The 17,412-nt window shown below is 37.3% G+C and overlaps 1 protein-coding gene across 1 annotated transcript in view; it reads right to left on the bottom strand.

Moving 5' to 3' along the window:
- The window catches only part of CNTNAP2 (contactin associated protein 2), a 2,243,420-nt gene that overhangs the window by 745,365 nt on the left and 1,480,643 nt on the right, over positions 1-17,412 (bottom strand). The window lies entirely within an intron of this gene.

The following is a 17,412-nucleotide window of genomic DNA, read 5'->3' on the forward strand; positions in this document are numbered from 1 at the left end:
ACACTTAGCTTGAAACACAAACAGCTGCACAAAACTATTTTCTTTCTTTATATCCTTAAGTTTTTTAATATTTTTTCAATCTTTAAATTTTTATTTTTACTTTTTTTTTTTTAATCATAAAAAGTTTCTATTTGTAGCCTGCAACATTGCTCTGAAATGAGACAGTTATTTTGTCCTTAAAAACCTGACATCCAGCATTAACTTGGTCCCCTTAGGTATAACAGTGCTTTAAGGCATGGTTTCCAGAATACAGAGGTTTGCTTCATTTGAAGATTTGCTCTGACAAGTAATTCCCCCTCACAATCAACTTGTCACTAATCAACTGAAAACTAGAGTTTTCAGAAATTCTTCAGCTGTCTTCACATCAGCACTTGCAGACTCACCACTTACTTTCACATAACGTAATGAAAAATGGTGGCTGAATCATTTAAACCACCCAGAGTTAGCAGTCAATTCAACAATGCAGTTGGGTCCAGCCTTTTCTTTCAACATTGTGAGCAAACTCCTCGCTTAGCTGTGATCATCATGGTGCTGGGAGGAATTCACTTCTGTGTCTGGTCTTCATTCCAGATCATTAGAAGTTTCTCCATATCTCATATAGGCTCTCCCTGAACTTTTGTTAGTCTCGTTGTCTTCAGTGAAGAAGACCTTTTCAGCTTCCATCATTTTGTTCTCATTCTTTGAGATCATGGCTATGGTGGAATGGGGCAGACCTGACTGGTGAGCAGTAACCATTGCTGATTTTCCATCTTTGTAGTTCTTAATCACTTTTAATTTAGCTTTCAGGTCAATCACAGGACATGGCCTCTTTCTGGCAACATTAGCCATGAATTTTGATGATTAAGGACCGTGATGAATAAAGCAATGTGCAATTAAATGAAGCACAAAAGAATATGATACAGTCAAGAGATTAACATTGAATATGGTTTTATAGCAAACCTAAAAAAAAAGTACAAGGAATACACCCTAAAATAACAATTAAAGTATAGTATAGTAAATACATAAACCAGCAACATAGTTGATTTTCATTATCAAGCATTATATGCTGCTTATAATTGTATGTGCTCTGCTTTTATATGACTGGCAGCACAGCGGGTTTGTTTACACCAGTATCGCCACAAACACATGAGTAATGTGGTGGGCTATGACTACGACGGCTGGGATGTCACTAGGTGTTAAGAATTTTTCAGTTCCATTATAATCTCCTGAGACCACCATCACATATGTGGCTTGAAGTTGACCAAAATGTTGTTATGCAGCACGTGATTGTACTTGACACCACAAACAAAGGAAAGGTCTAACCGACTAACCCTGGAAATGTTATTAGTCTTCTTCAGGTGATGCATTTCAGGAGATTTTTGATATCTCATTTCTGATTGTTTTGCTAAATGTAATATCTCTCTTTTATCTGAGTTTTCTGCTTTTGTCCTACAGTTAAAATAAATTAGTTACTTTAAGGAAAAAGAAGGTCTATAAAAAGAGCTAGTGTTATGACATACTCATGAGAATGGCTCAAATGATATAGATACACTCTCAAGTTTTGACAAGCATACAGAGTAATAAGAACTCTAATATTTCTCATCCTCTGCTGTTAGTGATGTAAACTGTTAGAATACACAAAGACATGGAATCAACCTAAATGCCCATCAATAATAGACTGACTAAGGAAAATGTGGTACATATACACCATGGAATTCTATGTAACCATAAAAAAGAATGAGGTCATGTCCTCTATAGGAATATGAATGGAACTGGAGACCCTTATTCTTAGCAAACTAACACAGGAACAGAAAACCAAATACTGCATGTCCTCACTTATAAGTGGGATTGTGAACTAAATGATGTGAACACATGGACACACAGAGGGAAGCAACACCCACTGCGGCCTTTCAGAGGGTGGAGGATGGGAGGAGGGAGAGGATCAGGAACTATAACTAATGGGTACTAGGGTGATGAAATACCTGGGTGATGAAATAATCTGTACCATAAACCCCGTGGGACAAGTTTACCTACGTAACAAACCTCTGCTCTTGTATCCCTAAACTTAAAATAGAAATTTAAAAAAAAGATGAAAGAAAAGAATATATATTCACCAAAAGACATATTTAAGGATGTTTCTAGTGGCACTACTTGAATTTCTTCCAAACTAGAAGCAGCCCAAATATCTATCTACAGTACAATAGAAGACAGGTTGTAATATACTCAATACACAACAATGAGAATAAACTATACTATCTTCCACATAGATGAACCTATCACATTTAATATTAAGCACAAGAGGTTAGACACAAAACAGTATATCTAATACTCTTAAATTAAGTTCAGAAACAGGAAAACACATATGTAGTTTCAGAAGTCAACAGCGGTTACTTGGCGGGGTAGGTTTTAGAAAGGGTTGTAAGGGGTTCACTGGGGCACAGGTAAAAATTTGGTCTGGACTGTGGTTATGTAGTGGCATCTACTTTGTGAAAAGTAATCGAACTTTGCATCTACAACTTTTACGCATACCTCTGTAAATGTTATACTTTAATAAATGTGACTTTGTGAAAATAATTGGTTTCAGGTTGGAGATAGGAACTAGAACTATGGGCCACCTGGCATGTACTGTATGGGAGAGAGGCAAGTAACTTACAAGGGCATTGCAGTGTACTCATTAAGAGCACTGGGTTTAAAGCCAGATAAAACTAGATTAGATTCCTTGTTTTCTTGCTTCTAGCTGTGTAGCAAGAGGAAGAGTGAGAGACGAGGCCAGATATAGGCAGGGCCAGACCATGAAAAACCCTGTAAAGTCAAGATAAGGATTTTGGTTTTCATTGTAAGTGTGATGGGAAGCCATTTCTATTTACAGAGTAGATTCAAAGAGATTTCCTAGGAACAAAAGAAGAAAAGGAACTGTACTGGACTGATAGAGAAGAACAACAATAGCATCTCCGAATGTTTCATTTTGGCTGCTTCAAAATAAACAGCCAAATGTGCTTATTTTGAAGGAGAAAACAAGGCTGAACTGAATTCCTAGGATAAGTCTCAAAATTGTGGCAGAAAAACCAAAAGGATGCAAGGAGAGCAAGATTCTACAATCTTGAGGCAGATTTTTGAGACAGACTTTTTTCTTTATGTAAGAGCTTGCATACCTCACAGCAGCTTTAGAAGTAGGTGAAATGTTATTTGGGGCTGAGAGGAAACAGTGTGCTCTTCTTCACTCTTCATATTAGCCAGAGATGAAACAAACAGAGAAACCACCGCCAACAAAAACTCTTAATTCTTAGGGACAAGATGAACAATTTAATCCATCTGTCTTGACTCTATGTTCTCTCACTTTTTAATACAAGTACAAAAACAGGGTTAGAATCCTGACAGTCACATTTGGAGAACTGGGAGAAAACCACTATCTGTTGTTTAAGCCATCTAGTCTACGGTACTTAGTGATGGAAGCCTTAGCAAGATAATGCACTAGCTGACATGAAAAATTTCTATTAATTTAGTACTCTGTTAATGTCTTAGTGAGTAAACACGTTTTAGTATACAGAAAATTGAACGTTGTTTTTATTTTCCAGAGAGCGTGACAAAGTGACTTATGCAAAGTACATATTCAGCAAATGTTGGTACAAAGAATTAATGAGTTATAGAATGGATAAATAAGTAAATAATGAACAATTCCACATTTAGAAATTAAAGGGCTTTAAAAGCTAAATATTAGGTGGTGGATATATTTTGCTTGACTACAGTAATCATTTCACTATGTATGTGTATATCAAAACATCATGTTGTATACCTTAAATATATACAATAAAAATTCATTCATTTACACAAAAGTTAAACAGCATTTGTAGTAATAATTGCAAACAGTTTGCAGACTGGTAATTTCAGGATACTACTTCATGAGGAAACATAACTGAAAACAATTTCCTACAGGCAGAAATTGTTTGGCCATGTTGATTTTAGCAAATAAGTTGTCCATATGGAATCTGAGAAAAATCACAAACTAGGTCTTTCATCATAGTTAATGTCATCTCTTATGTAAAGAGAAGTCATAAACTCTGTTCTTTGACCAATTCCACTTATCCAAAGAGGAAACAAGTTTTGCTGTTCTGATTTTAAGATTCCATCATGCTCTCCACAGTCAATTCCTTGAACCAATGAGAGTTCATTTATCTTTTTCTAACAACTTTGCAAGGACAGGGTTACATACAGAGTCACATGCAAAGACCTTTAAAACAGAAACATTCAGCTGGGTGAGGTGGCTCATGCCTGTAATTCCAGCACATTGGGAGGCCAAGGAGTTCGGGATCAGCCTGGCCAAAACGGTGAAACCCCGTCTCTACTAAAATTACAAAGATTAGCTGGGCGTGGTGGTGGGCGCCTGTAATCCCAGCTACTCAGGAAGCTGAGGCAGGAGAATCACTTGAACCTGGGAAGTGGAGGTTGCAGTGAGCCGAGATCGCGTCACTGCACTCCAGCCTGCGCGACAGAGCAAGACTCCATCTCAAAAACAAACAAACAAACAAACAAACAAACCAGAAACATCCAGGGAGACAAAAAAAAATCACGCTCTAAAACTGAGTAACTTTCTCTTTTCTGCAAACTAAAACATATCATAGAACTTTTAAGAAATACAATTAAAAAATTGGAGTTATATTTAAACCAATGTAGTCTGTTGGCTTTCCTTGGTTGTATTAATTTGCTAGACAGTTTGAGATGATCAAATGGCAGACACCAATAGCTCGCCTGTAGAGATGATACTGAAATTTTCCAGACACCCCCACCTTTCTAATTTAATGAATGCACTAGCCCAAAGGAATGGAAGACATAGAAATAATGAACTATTAAGCTAGCAAGTTAGCGCCACTAGGAATAATTCCTATAACCAAATTCAGAGCAGGCCACTCTTAAGGTAAGAAGTGTTCATTACTCACTCGCACCCATACAAGAATACCATCTGCTACTTGATGGTATCACTTGTCTCTTTGCAAAAGAAGCCTTTAGGGATGGGAGGCCTGATGTTCTCGTCTAATTATAAGTTAGATAATTATATCTTGCTTAGCTACATTTCCCAAGTAGTTTTATCTGAATTTCCTGCCTAACCCCTACACCTTAATTTTATTTCCTACTCTCACTCTTGCCAAGAGCTGCAATGCACTGTTAATAAGCTCCTTGATTTGGTAGCAGATGTAGGGACTGTGCCATCCCATCATAGTCTAAACGATTCCTGAATACATTGGGACATTACCCTTCAGGCTGTGATAGAGATGCGGAATCTGGAACATGGTTTGTAAAGGGCAAAGGATCCTTGAGGTGGAGAGGGTACTTACTGGGCAAAGTGTGTAATGTTGCATCTACATTATGTCAGATCTGGAGGGTTTGTGTTTTTGATTAATATGTGTACCATCTTGGTATTATAGGAAATAAGTTAAAAAGTGGTATTAAATGTTCTAAGAAATGAGTGGTTGGCCTTTCTTTCAAATGTTAAAGAAAACCAAGACTCAGAGGTATCTCTTGAGAGTTTAGGATGATATACTACTTAAGGAGAGGTCCTCGGTAATTTTATTAGAGACGAAGGGCAAATGGCTTTGATGACTGCAAACTAACTTGAAGTTTCTTCTAGGTAGGGTTATGTCATGGTGCAGGTTGTAGAATAGCCAGTGCTTGTATCAAAAAGCAACGGCCTGGGCACTGTGGCTCACGCCTGTAATCCCAGCACTTTGAGAGGCTGAGGTGGGTGGATCACGAGGTCAAGAGTTTGAGACCTGCCTGACCAACATGGTGAAACCCCATCTCTACTAAAAATAGAAAAATTAGCCAGGCATAGTGGTGCACGCCTGTAATCCCAGGTACTCGGGAGGCTAAGGCAGGAGAATCATTTGAACCTGGCAGGCAGAGGTTGTAGTGAGCCGGGGTCATGCCACTGCACTCCAGCCTGGGTGACAGAGCAAGACTCCATCTCAAAATAAATAAATAAATACATAAAAAATAAAAATAAAAGAATTATTAGCAGAAAAAAACAGCTGAATTTGGAAATGAGAACGGTGGAGTTTTCTCTAAAGTCTTGTCGAGGCATACAACAGGTACTACTGAAATACCACTACTAACCTGTACTACCCATGCGTTCACGTGTTCACTGAAGGTTCTTTAGACAGCACAGACTGTGGCTCAGAGACAGAGCTGAGCTTCACTGGATTGGGCTAAACACTTCATAAGCCAAATTTGATTTTCAGAAATAAATATGTACTGCTTAAAATTAAAATTCAAGAATTTTATAAAAGAAGAATTACAGAAAAAAAATGACACGGCGTTCTCTAAAAACTACACCAAATGTTCAAGAGAAGTATTTGTATTTTTGAGACAAAATAAAACACTGAAGTTAGGGGCTGGGTTAACTGGAGGATTCTATCTACAACATGGCTGGGAGAGGAGGGAAGTGCATATTATAGGTAAAAGGCCCAGGAAAGATAGGTACATCTTGGAGAAATAGGCTTTCAATAACCATAAGCAGGACAGCAGCCCCTTGGAAACAGAAGTCTGGGTATAGGCAATTATAACTTAATGTGTGTGTTTGTTGGGTCGGTGGGTGTGCAATAGTGGGGGCATGAGAATTCTGACAGAGGAGGAGTATGCTGTGATTTCATCTGCCCCATATCTCCCTTAACAAAGACCTCAACAAAATATATTTTTAGGGCCAATAGTAGGCATAATGTGATTTCAGAGGCTAACCAGTCTCCTACCATCTTACTTCTCTTTAAGCAACAGCTGTTTAAAATGTCTTTAGTAGAAGATTAAATCTTTAATAGGCCTTGTCTTTAATTGGCCTTAAGGGACCAGGTCTTATTAATTTTTTAACCTCCCACAGAAATTAGCTTAGTGCCTTAAAGAGAGCAGATGATCAATATGCATCAGTTCCGAGAATGAATGAGTGAATGGTCAATTTCAAAATGCATATGTACGAGGTGATGTCACTAGACTTAAATATTTTTATACTAAAATTTAGTTAGAAAGCAAATCTAATGTGTCTGGTGTCAGAGTCTTTCTTACCTATTATAGGGAAGAATTTAAAGCAAGACAAGCGAGCACTGGGTCTCCTATCAAATTGGGAAGGGGGAGCAAGAAGGAGAAGATCTGAGGACCTTGGGCTAAGAGTAATCTGAAAATCAGAGTGCCAAAATCTTTTTTTCTCTATGGATAAGTGGAGTTGCTCAGAAAACTGTAGGAAGAAAAGGTTGTAGAAAGCAGCAGGAAGAGAACGTTCTACATTGAAAGGAAAAGGGTACAAATGAATACATTGAAAAAGACAGTCTTCTCTGAACAATCTTGTTAAGAGTTAGCCTTATTTATCAAAACAGTTTGTGCCTACATTAAAGCTGTTTTTAGGAGTCTGTCTTGTGTTGAGCAAAATGGCATAACTCACATCACCACAGCTTTGCACAGCTCTTAAATAGATATGAATATTTTTTACACAAGTGGCATAGCTATAAAGAAGTCTAAATCCCAATGTAATAATTAAGTATCAGTTTACATTCTGAGGATATCCAGGTGGGCTCTCGAGAGAACTAATGAATCAGAGGATGGGAAATCATTATGAATATTTGCAAACACTGAGAAAATATTTATGCTTTGTTATTTTGTTTTCCACCTCATTTCTGTTTCTTTGTTATTCTTTCAAAACAATCTCTTAGGGGAAAAAGGCATTATGCAAATACAGCGTCGAGCGATGTTTTATGTTACATCACCTCATTAGGCAACATCCTGTTAGGTTTCAGGAGTTCTTAAAAATAAAATCTATTCTGTTTTCTTCTTCTCCTTCCCGGGGGTAAATCGACTGTCAATATTAAACAAATTTAATGTATGTGGCTATAAATTAATTGTATTACTCTCCAGTCACTCCCATTTGTATTTCTTCTCTCTTATCTTCTTTTGTATTATTACATGATAGCTTTCCAGTAGAAGTCCATGCAACATACACAGCTTGATTTTAGTATTTTTAACAATAATGCACAGATTGATAATAAGGTTTATCCACCCCAGTGGTTTTTTCCATCTTGGTAGTATTTATTATCACAACAGTTTCCAGGGAGAAAATGATTTAATATGTCATAAGACGTTTTTGCTGAGCAAGTGTTTCTACATCTTCACAGTCGATTTCAAACTGGAAGCTCTAATATGAAGAAAATGATCAAAATATCTGTAAAAGCTACAAAGAAATGAAGTACTCTATCTGCATATTCCATTTGATCTCCATGGGGAGCAAAAATTCAAGTTTCCTGACAATGAATTCAAACATCTCAATCATCATCATTTTTCCCCTTCTTAGAACTGAGAAAAGATTGAGGATTTAGTTATATAGAGGCCACATCTTCTGAGTCCACCCGGATTTTCCTTTCCTTTGTGTTTTCTACTCTATGGAAAGGAAATTCAGTTATCTGTGTTTTTGCCACAGAGATGTAGGATGGGAAAACACTTAAGAAATCATCTCTGTTGGCCTGCATTGTCAGTGCTGGGTTGAGGGGGGCCTCCCTGAAGAGTTTTGAAAATAAGATTGTGCCCTGTGAGTTAAACTAAAATATCCACACTCAATGGAAAGACGGGAACAAAATTACCACAAACAGAACTAAATGACTCCCAGGTCAGCAAGACCCCCCTGTAGCCTGATTGAATACATTAACAGAACTATAGAAAAAAGAAAGGGTTGGTGGGAAGCTGGAGGGGAAAGGACAGTAAACCAGATCAAGTTTGTGCATAGCCGACGGCAGCCTAGGAGAAAGGGCTCCACAGTCCAAAGATGACCTCTTACCCTGAACTCACAATCCTATCATTTACTCTTCTTGTTCCAATTCCAAGCCCAAGAAGCAAGCATCTGATTTTAATTTGGCTTCCCATCTGGTAGCCCTGAGGGGGAGATTTGACGGGGTACAGAACAGAAGTGTCCAATCCTCTTAGCATTACACTTTTTCATTACAAATTAATACACTGGCATCCTAGTTTACAATTTGGCTCTCCATATACCTTGCCCACACGGTGTGGTGGCCAGAACCTCCTCTCCCTTTAGCAGTTAGTCGTCTTGTTTAAGTTAATTTAATGGCATTTTGATTATAGATTTCAATCTCACAGACTTTGATTATGTTTGTGATTGAACTAGAGTCTGTGGAGAAGTCAAGTTTTGCCAAAAGAATCTGACTTGGGTTTGTAGAAAACTCATTAAGGTAATGTCGGCTATCTTAAGAGACAGCATTGGAAACTTCACTTCATGTAATTTCAGCTACTAGAATTTGAGGCAGCAAGTCAAGTTTCTTTTCCTTTCAGTGAAACTTCTAAACCCTATACACAGGCAAATATTTCATCTACACTATGCTAAGAAGTTGCTTCAGATAAAATCTCTGCTAAATCCTTTCTAATACAAGTGAAGGCCAATGTCTTCATTAATCTACTTTCTCATTAAAAATAACATTTTCAAGGCAGTTCAACATTATTTTTAAGGGCTTGTTTTATAGACCTTTATCCTACATATATAACCCCAATTATATTTTTCCTCCTCAAAGTATTCATTCTTTTTTCTATTCCTCTGAATCATGCCTGCACATATCTTATATATCTTACCTGAATTGCATTGCTTCTATATTAAGGTGAAACTAGCAACAGGAGAACAGCAATGTTGAATTGACGGAAAAAAAAAAAAAAACACCAGTTCTTAAAAATATTGGTTATATATTTCCACGACATTCTCACTTCAGATCATTTTTTAAAATTTACATTTAGTCTATGTTACCTTAGATCTTTATCTCCCATATTTCACCAAAGCCAACCCCTCCCACTGAATTCATATCTGCTCTTGGTAAATTACTCTGGTTTCAGCTGTATGACATTATACATCATTTTTATTTTTTTCTGCCTCTGTCACTTTTAATCTTGGATTCACTTGTAGTTAATTTAGTGATTGACAGTCAACTTTTAGTTATCTACAGCCTGATTATTCTCCCCACAAACGCTGTTTTCAAATTTTAGAGCAAACACCTATTGCATGTAAGTAATCTGATTTGTTTGCATTGCAAATAAGCTCTGTGTATTGTTATTTTCAAGAAGTCTGCCCCACATAGTATAGAAGTTCATCAGAGCTAAGTGTCTCACTTTAGGGACATTTTGAGTAGAAGAATTGTGCTTGAGTAGTTTCTTTTTGAAACCATGAGGGTGTGCGTGTGTGTCATTTATATATTTAAACCACACACACAGACACATCATGTTATGTTCCCACACTGAGACACAGGCACTGATACATCCTCCGTTGGGTGACTTCAGATATACACAGGCATACTCACTTCATTGTGCTTCACAGATCATATGCTTTATTATAAACTGAAGGCTTGTGGCAGCCCTGCTTCCAGTAAGTCTGTTGGCATCGTTTTATTTTGTTGTTGTTTGTTTATTTTTTTAATGGCGTGCTCTCACTTTGTGTCTCTCTGTCACACTCTGGTAATTCTTTCAATACTTTATATTTTTCATGATTATTCCATCTGTTATGGTGATCTGCGATCAGTGATCTTTGACATTACTATTGTCATTGTTTTGGAGTGCCATTAACTGTGCCCATAGAAGATGACAAACTTAATTGATAATTATGTGAGCTCTGACTGCTCTACTGACCAGCTGATCCCTAGTCTTTTGCCTTCTCCTCAGGCCTTCTTATTCCTTGAGACAAAAAAATGTTGAAATTAGGCCAGTTCATAACCATACGATGACCTCTAAGTGTTTGAAAGTCACACATCTGTCAATTTAAATAGAAAGCTAGACATCATTAAGCTTAGTGAGGAAGACACGTCAAAAGCCAAGATCGGCTGGAAGCTAACCCTCTTGCACCAAACAGCTAAAAAAGTTATGAATGCAAATAAAAGGTTCTCAAAGGAAATTAAAAGTGCTGCTCCAGGGAACACATGAAAGATAGAAAAGTGAAACAGCTTTCTTGCTGATACGGAGAAAGTTTTAGTGGTCTGCATAGAATGAGCCACAACATTCCCTTAAGCCATAGCCTAATCCAGAACTAAGGCCCTAACTCTCTTCAATTGCATGAAGGCTCAGAAAGGTGAGAAATCTGCAGAAGAAAAATTTGAAGCTACCAGAGGTTGGTTCATGAGATTTAGGAAAGAAACCTTCTTCGTAACGTGAAAGTGCAAGGTGAAAGAGCAAATGCTGATGGAGAAACTACAGCAAGTTACCTAGAAGTTCCAGCTAAGGTAACTGATAAAGGTGGCTATACTAAACAACAGAGTTTCAATCTAGATGAAACATCTTTCTATTGGAAGAGGATGCCATCTAGGACATTCACAGCTAAAGAGGAGAAGTGAATGCCTGGCTTCAAACCTTCAAAGGACAGCTTCTTGTTAGGGGCTAATGCAGCTGGTTACTTGAAGAAGCAGCCAGGGCTCATTTACTTTTCTGAAAGTCCTAGGATCCTTAAGAGTTCTGCTAAGAGTACACTGCCTGTGCTCTAGAAATAGAACAGCAAAGCTTGGAGGACGGCACATCTGTTCACAGCTTTAACAAGTTTACTGAATATTTTAAGCCCATTATTGAGACTTACTGCCCAGAAGAAAAAAAATATTCCTTTCAAAATATGACTGCTCATTGACAATGCACCTGGTCAGGCAAGAGCCCTGATGGAGATGAACAAGATTAATGTTGTTTTCATGCCTGCTAATACAACCTGAATTCTACAGCCCGTGGACAAAGGAGTGATTCTGAATTTCAAGTTGTATTATTTTAAAAATAGACTGGGCACAGTGGCTCATGCCTGTAATCCCAGCACTTTGGGAGGTCAAGATGGGTGGATCACCTGAGGTCAGGAGTTTGAGACCAGCCTGGCAAACATGGCAAAACCCCATCTCTAGTAAAAATACAAACAGTAGCTGAGCGTGGTGGCATGTGCCTGTAATCCCAGCTACTCAGGAGGCTAGGCAGGAGAATTGCTTGAACTCAGGAGGCAGAGGATGCGGTGAGCCAAGAACGCACCACTGCACTCCAGCCTGGGTGACAGAGTGACACTCTGACCTGAAAAAAAAAAGAAGAAGAAGAAGAACAAGAAAAAGAAGAAGGAGAAGGAGAAGGAGAAGGAGAAGGAGAAGGAGAAGAAGAAGAAGAGGAAGAGGAAGAAGAAATTGAAATATAGGCCAGGCATGGTAGCTCACTTCTGTAATCTCAGCACTTTGGGAGGCCCAGGTGGGTGGATCACCCGAGATCAGGAGTTCGAGATCAACTGGCCAACATGGTGAAACCTCGTCTCTACTAAAAATACAAAAATTAGCTGGGTGTGGTGGCGGGCACCTGTATTCCCAGCTATTCGGGAGGCTGAGGCAGGAGAATCGCGTGGTCCTGGGAGGTGGAGGTTGCAGCAGTGAGCCAAGATCATGCCACTGCCCTCCAGCCTGGGCGACAGTGAGACTCAGTCTCAAAAAAAAAAGAAAGAAAGAAAGAAAGGAAGGAAGGAAAGAAGGAAGGAAAGAAGGAAGGAAGGAAGGAAGGAAGGAAGGAAGGAAGGAAGGAAGGAAGATATTTTGCTAGACTATAGCTGCCAGAGATAGTGATTTCTTTGATGGATCTGAGTAAACTACATTGAAAACCTCTTGGTAAGGATTCGCCATCAGAAGCCATTAAAAACATTCATGGGAGGAAATCAACATATTAGCAATAAAAGGAGTTTGAAAGAAGTTAATTCCAAATATCATGGGTGAGTTTGAGAGGTTCAAAACTTCAGTGGAGCAAGTCACTGCAAATGTAATAGAAATAACAAAAGAATTAGAATTAGAAATGGAGTCTGAAGCTGTAATTGAATTGCTGCAATCTCATGATAAAACTTTAATGGATGAGTTGTTTCTTATGGCTAAACAAAGAAAGTGGTTTATTACCAGATTGGAAGGAAAAAGAATAAGAAATTGCTCAAGGATACAAGGAAGGGACAAGTCATTGCCACTGATTATCTTATAACTTCATTATTAGGTTTAGAATATATTTTTAGATATTGCTAATACCTATATTTAAACAATTATTTTAGAACATTCCAACGCCAAAAAGTATATTATAATTTTTTTACTATATGAATCTACCTTTTGGTTTTTTTTTATTAGTTCGGATAACATTTGTCTAGTTATTCCAAAATGCAAGTCATTTGTGAAAATCTATGAAACCTATGTAGCACAACTAGCATTTAGGAGGTACACACTTTTTTTCTGCTTTGGTTGATACCATTTCATTAAGATTTCTTATATTTACATTAGAACCTTATAAATTGTTCTCCCAGTCCTCTTTATGCAAATTTATAACTGTGATTATAATTTATAACTGTGATAGAGTAGAAGTCTGTTTGTCCTCGTTTACATATTATGCTTCTTTTGGTATACTTGAATGTCTCATAATGTTGATTCTCTTAATTTTGCTGCCTTGATTACCTTACCATTTTGACATTTTGAAATAAAAACAAAATAAAGTATGTTTGGTTTCTAGATAGGCTTAAATATCTGCCTTCTAAAGAGAAAGATTAATTGATTTTAACATTTGGGCCAACTAAAGTAACAGGAGTTTATAAAATTTATGAAATACTAAATATAGCCAACAGGCTGGCTGAACAGACGTGCAGAGTGGACTGTTAGTTCTAGTTACTGTTGCTCTCCCCCAGGGCCTTGCCTTCCTGCCCAGGACCTCCGTCCCCTCTGTTGACATACCCAGTGCCCTCCTTCCTGCTCCCCTGCATGGTTCCTCCCCTAGTGCCTCTTCCTCTAGTCTGTTCTCCCTCCTACTTACAAAACCGAACTGAGGGTGATTTCATTTGTTTGTTTGTTTTTGACAGGAAGCAAGTCCCTTCCCTAATGGAGTAAGTCTCTATATCTCTGATGGTTGAATTTTATGTCTGTATCAGTGTCCCACTCTTCATCCCCCCAGGTGCTCCCCATCTGCTCTGCCAAGCTGGGGATTTCTATCTTTCTCATTGTAGCAGGACCTTGGAGAAATCTATCAAAAGCAAATTAATAAGGTAAGAATGAAACACTGAACGTGTCACTTGTGTTAGGCTTAGACATAAGAGTTTCTTCTGAAAAGATCAAAAAAAGAAGAAGAAGAAGGAAGAAAGAAAACATCAACATTTCGTTTCCATATCTTATGTCTGAAAAGAAGGGGATAACCTTTTGCAGCCTTTTTCTATTTCATCAATATACAATTCACATGTTCTATTTGAAATACCTTGATATTAAAAACATGAAAGTCAAATGCTCTGTGGAGAGAGAGGCATGTTTTTTTTCTTTTCTTTCACATCAAATGTTTTTCAATATCATTTCAAACAAATTGTCATATAAACCACATTTTTTAATATACTTGTCAAGACCAATAGTGGATATTGAAAAAACATAAAAAGGTAGGATTTTTCAGAAAGAAGTTTGTGCAGTTCTTATAAATGTCTCTTTTGGCCTATTGCTTAACAAAACTGTTTGGGTTTTCATTTTTAACTATGCTGGAAGCACATATTAATGTTTCAATAGAAAAAATTAAAAATTCCCCAGTTGATTAGCTTATTAGGTTGCCTCATTCTCTTCCTTCCTTCCTTTCCCTCCCTTCCTTTCTTTCTCCTTCCTTTCTTCCCCCTTCCTTCCTTTCTAACTTCTTGGGGTAGAAAATATATAGAGTCTACAGGCACATAAACCTAGATTTCAATCTGGTTTGGACTGTCAGCATGGTATTTACTGTTTTTCCTTGGGTTAATTAACCCTTCTAAAGTTATGTTTCCTCAGACATAAAATGGAAATTCTGATATACAACTCACAGAGATTTGGGGTGGAATGAGTCAATATATATAAAATGTCCAGGTGAGCTTTTAATAAATACTAATGCTATTTCCTCTCCCTTCATTTATATCATGATCTAATCTGGAGATAATTATTAAGCATTATTTATCTAGATATATAGATGACAATATATTTTTAAGCCTGAATTTCAGGTCCAGTACCAAGAGAGAAAAAAAAACCTGAGCATGTTTTTATAGAGATTTTAAGATAATGAGGCAAAGGTCATAATGGCTGTGGCATTCCTAGTCAGCTAATACTCTGCAACATTATTCATTATCCTATAAAAACTATTTACCCAGCCACTGGTGTTGGTAAATTGTAAGCAAACACAATAGGTAATAGAATCCAACTTCCATCAGTGTGACTAGTATTTCAGAGAAGTCTTATCATTCATTGGTGAGAAAATAATAGCTCGGGAAAGATACAGTCTCTGAAATAAAATTTATGGATTATTTTATTCACAGGCACTTCTGTGAGGATGAGTTTCTTCAACCGTATTTCTCTGAGCATCTTTAACATTATGTTTATGTTGCATGGTAGTGGAACTTGATTCAATTGTAAGAGTTAGAAAACAAACATTGCAGAGGAATGTTGATGGCAAGATAGGGCTGCACTGCAGCTTTCTGAAGGTTGTAGAAAGAGGATGTTTGTATTTGACTCAATGGAGATGCTTCTGTTTAGACAGAACTCTGAGAGAATGAGGAGTTAATGGACACATGCCATATTCATCAAAATGTAGAATGAAGCCATCTCCAACTTTTTTGAAACAACACAGAGAAAAGGAGTCTTTGTCTTTTGACTTATCTCCCTGAGTTGATCTACTTGATTCCTTCAAATTGCCATTGTTTTAACTTTATTTGGCAATTTGACACTCAACCAAAGTGTACCATCATTAGAAATGAAAAGATAGGAGAATGGAAGATCCCTCCATACCTCCAACAGGTGGATCTCACCTGTTATGTCTATGTTATGTCACCTGTCTATGTTGACCCAGAGAGGCATATGTGATACAAATGAGGGAATAAATCATTGCTATTCTAGAAATGGATCTATCAGCAGTTCATTTTAAAAGTTATCTTTGTTGACTGTGACGGCCGGTTTTATCTGTCAACTTAGCTACGGGGTCCAGTTATTCAAACAAACATTCTTCCAGGTGTTGCTACGTAGGCATTTTGTAAATGTAATTACAGTTTAAGTAAAAGTGTTTATTCTAGATCATCCGGATGGGCCTGATTCAATCAGCTGAAAGGCCTTAAGAGTAGAGCTGAGACTTCCTTAAAGAAGGAATACGTCCTGTGGGCATCAGCTTCAGTGTGTGTCTGGAGGTTCCAGCCTCTCTTTCCTGACAGTGTGACTCAGCTTTGGACTTGCCTTGCCAGGCCCCGCTGTTGCATAAGCCAATTCTTTGCGATAAATCTCTAAATCTATCTTCTACTTGTTCTGTTTCACTGGTTGAACCTGAACTGATATCCCGGCTAATAGTACTCTGAGACCATATTTTCTCCCATTCTTAAGCCTTCCTGATCTTTCCTCCAAATATAACCTCTTCAAACAGGGGAGGCAGAATTACCTAATGCAAAATACACATATCAAAATGTTTGGAAGTCATTATGAATTCTAAATTTATTCAGTCTTTTATCCATGATGGACATACCAGTAAGATTTTTTCAGTATTTGTAAGAGTCTTATACAAAATTATTTTATTGTCATTATGAAAAAGTTTCACTCTATATCTCAAGGTAAATGCTATTTTAGAGTACAGTAAACAACTCAGGGGTTGGGGCACGAACCCCCTGTGCAGTAAAAATTGACCTATAAATTTGACTCCCCAAAACTTAACTACCAATAGCCTACTGTTGACTGGAAACCTTAGAGACAACATAGTCAATTAACACACATTTGATATATTATATATATTATATACTGTATACTTACAATAAAGTAAGCTAGAGAAAAGAAAATGTTATTAAGAACATTGAAAGGAAAAGAACATACATTTATTAATCATGAAGCATAAGTGGGTCATTATGAAAGTCTTCATCCTCATATCTTCATGTTGAGTAGGCTGAGGAGGAGGAGAAAGAGGAGGGGTTGGTCTTGCTGTCTCAGAGGTGGTAGAGACAGAAGAAATCCACATGTAAGCAGACCCTCACAGTTTAAACCTGTGTTGTTGAAGAGTCAACTGTCTTATTTTTACCCTCATTATATTCTCACAGCACCTAACTAAATATTTTGTATTCAATAAATGTTTGCAGAATGAATAACACAGCAATATCTTAACAATACTTTAGGTATTTCCAAGAGAAGTTTAGAGTAAAAACTTGATGCTTTTTTTCAGTAGCTTGTTTAGGGGAAGTGTTTTCAAAAATAATTTATGATTAGGTTTATTAGGTGATGAATTAGGTTTATCTTCATTTTATGTTTAAAGTGGATAATTTTAAGGAAAATATATGAACTGGAAAAAAGTATGATTTAATGTCAGTAGAAAAGACTATCACATTAACTTCATTTCAGTTTTGCTTCTGACTGAAAGTATATACAGATGGAAGCAAAAACTAGAGAGTAATATTCATAAAGATAAAAAATAAAATTGTTAGTACTCTTA

This window comes from Macaca thibetana, chromosome 3 (assembly GCF_024542745.1).
Source record: "Macaca thibetana thibetana isolate TM-01 chromosome 3, ASM2454274v1, whole genome shotgun sequence".
NCBI classification, from domain to species: Eukaryota; Metazoa; Chordata; class Mammalia; order Primates; family Cercopithecidae; genus Macaca; species Macaca thibetana.